Raw genomic sequence first — 3,190 nt, 5'->3', positions numbered from 1 at the left:
TGGGTGTGGGGGCATGGCTGTGGCAGGTCTTCGTGTCTGTAGCTTTATGAGTGTGCATGCTTTTCTGAGGAATGCCTGAGCTGATTATTGGTGCTCCCATAGCAGAGGTGGGTCCAGGCACAAGCAGCAGCAAACTTTGTGGGCGTGCACACCAGGTGGCAGACAACATCACAGAGTCACATGTCCCAGTGGACAGCTCCTGGGGAAGAACATGCAGTTGCTTCTTTCCCAGCGGGAGAGCTCCAGTCCCGGCTACCTCATAGCACAGCTTAGAACCAGATCTGGTGGCTTCTACTCCAACAATTGGGGAGCAGACGCTGCCCCTGACAGGGCTGTGACAACCACGGAGCAAAGAGGAGGCCCCGCCCAACATCCAGTGCAGGCTGTGGTCACCACAACACCAATCCCACCCCCTATCAAGGGGATAACAGCCAGCACACCCTGAGGAAAGATGTGGCAGGCATCCATACCAAAAACAGTCCTCACACCAAAAATATTGGACTCATGCAGGCTACACAGGGACACTACCATATAAAAACAGCCCTTTAAGACCACAGTATATAACTGTTTCTCCTAAATTCACAGAGTCAAAGAAATATAAGTAAAATGAAAAAAGCAGAATAACTACTCCCAATTAAAAGAACAAGAGAAGTCCTGTGAAGAACAAACAATGAAGCAGACCTCTCTAGTCTACAAGACCCCAAGTTTAAAAAGGAGGTAATAAAAATGCTGAAGAAATCAAGAAAGACTATTGATAGAAATGCAGATTACTGTAACAAGGAACTAGAAACTATAAAGAGAAGCCAGTCAAAATTCAACAACTGCTGAGATGAAAATCAAGCTAAAGACCATAAATATCAAACTGAATAATGCAGAAGAACAAATAAATGATCTGGAAGATAGAATAATGGAAATCACCCAATCAGAACAGCAGACAGAAAGACAAATGAAATAAAAAAAAATTAAAGCAACATACAAGATCTATGGGATAGTATAAAGTGTGCCAATCTACACATAATGGAATCCCAGAAGAAGAAGAAAGAGAAATGGGGATCAAAAATGTATTTGAAGAAATTATGGCTGAAAACTTCCCAAACCTAAAGAAGGAAACAGATATTCAGGTATAGGAAGCATAGAGGGTCCCAAACAAGATGAACTTAAATGGACCTACTCCAAGACATATCATAATTAAAATGGCAAAAGTTGACGATAAAGAGAGGATTCTAAAGGCAGCAAGAGAAAAACAATGAGTCAGTTACAAGGGTATCTCCTTTAGGTTATCAGTTGATTTCTTTACAGAAACTTTGCAGGCCGGAAGGGAGTGGCAAGATATATTCAAAGTTCTGAAAGGGAAAAACCTGCAACCTAGAGTACTCTACCCAGCAAGATTATCATTTAAATAGAAGGAGAGAGAAAGAATGTCTCAGACAAGTGAAAACAAAAGGAATACAGCAATGCTAGACCTACCCTAAAAGAAATATTGAAAGGTCTTCTCTAAATAGAAAAGAAGCAAGAATCTATAGGAAAGGGAAAGTTACAATAGGAAAGGCAAATATATAAAAGGATCGAAGATCACTTAAGTAAGTCAGTACACAGGTTAAAAAATAATCAAAAAAATTCTGTGAAAGTGATTATAACTACAATGAACAGCAAAAGGATAAACATGAAGATGTAAAATAGGACATCAAAATCACAAAATGTGGCCCAGTGTGCGAGTGGGGCGGCCCTCACCCGCAGGCACCCGGAGGAGGCCGGAGGACAGAGTCCTTGGGAGGGGGACCGAGTCCAGAACGGCTGCGGATCTCTGGCCTGGGTCAGTGACGAGCCATGGGGACCCGGCCGGGTCCGGCCCGGTGCTCCCATCGGTATCCAACGTGCGCCTCCCTGGGAACGACAACCGACCAGGTCCCTGTCTCTGGTTTCGGGATGTACCCGGCAGGTTTTCTATCAGATGATCCACTGTAATAATGCTGGAGTTAAGAAGTCTCCATTCCTTTGCTTGGAACCAGAAGACTTTTTCCCCTGCGTATAGAGTAGGAGTAATGTTGGTTAGGAACTGGCTGGTGTTTAAAACTGAAGATAGTCATGACTGTTAAACTGAAGCTCCATGCTGAAGTAAGATTAATTGTCTTGGAAATACTAAATTGGGGTAACCCAAATCTGTTTCTGGAGCCATGAAAATTTTGTTGGTTTTTGACTTGGCAGTATAATCATAGATGATAATAGTGACACCTGGATTGTACAATGTGCTCCAGAGAAAAAGCTTCCTATTGAACTACAAGATTCTTATGAAAAAGGATTGTGGACAGAATTTATGGGCAGAGTCTTTAAGTATTTGGGAGATGAAGGTGTAAGAGAAGATGAAATGAAAAGAGCAATGATATCAATGCCTTTAACTCCAGGGGTGGTGGAACTTTTAAACTTTATAAGAAAGTACAAGGATAAATTTGACTGGATCATTATTTCAGATTCAAATTCAGTCTTCATAGACTGGGTTTTTAGAAGCTACCAATTTTCATGACGTGCTTGATAAAGTCTTTACAAATCCAGCAGCTTTTTATGGCAATGGTCATTTCACTGTGGAAAATTATCATGCTCATTCTAGGTGCCCCCAAAGTCGTTGCAAAAATGTAGTTTTGGTAGAATTTGTAGGTAAACAGTTACAACGAGGAGTGAATTATACACAAATTGTTTATATAGGTGATGGCAGAAATGATGTCTGTCCAGTAACCTTCTTAAAGAAGAATGATGTTGACATGCCACAGAAAGGATATACTTTACAGAAAACTCTTTCTAGGATGTCTCAAAATCTTGAGCCTATAGAGTCTTCTGTTGTATCTTGGTCTTCAGGTGTTGAAATAATTTCTCATTTACAATTTCTAAAAAAGGAGTAATATGCCAACAATTTAAAAAAAAATCACAAAATGTGGGGAAGAGGACTAAGAAATTGTAGATCTTTTAGAATGTGTTTGAGTTTATATGACTACCAGTGTAAAGGAAGTAGATATAGTTATGGGTTAACATACTTGAAAATCAGGGTAACCACAAATCAAAAACATACAATAGATTCATAAAACCAGAAAGAAAGGAACTCAAGCATAATACAAGAGAAAACCATCAAACCACAAAAGGAAAAAGAAAAAGAAGAAAGGAACAAAGAAGAAATACAAAATCAACTGGAAAACAGATT

The 3,190-nt window shown here is 40.1% G+C and overlaps 1 pseudogene; it reads left to right on the top strand.

Moving 5' to 3' along the window:
* The first annotated feature begins 2,174 nt into the window (after nucleotides 1-2,174).
* LOC133088384 (pyridoxal phosphate phosphatase PHOSPHO2-like) lies at nucleotides 2,175-2,894 on the top strand (annotated as a pseudogene).
* The last annotated feature ends 296 nt before the right edge of the window (nucleotides 2,895-3,190 follow it).

The sequence above is a fragment of the Eubalaena glacialis genome, chromosome 3 (genome assembly GCF_028564815.1).
Source record: "Eubalaena glacialis isolate mEubGla1 chromosome 3, mEubGla1.1.hap2.+ XY, whole genome shotgun sequence".
Classification (NCBI taxonomy): Eukaryota; Metazoa; Chordata; class Mammalia; order Artiodactyla; family Balaenidae; genus Eubalaena; species Eubalaena glacialis.
Note: the sequence above shows the minus strand (reverse complement) of the source record. Positions and strands in the feature narration are given on the sequence as shown.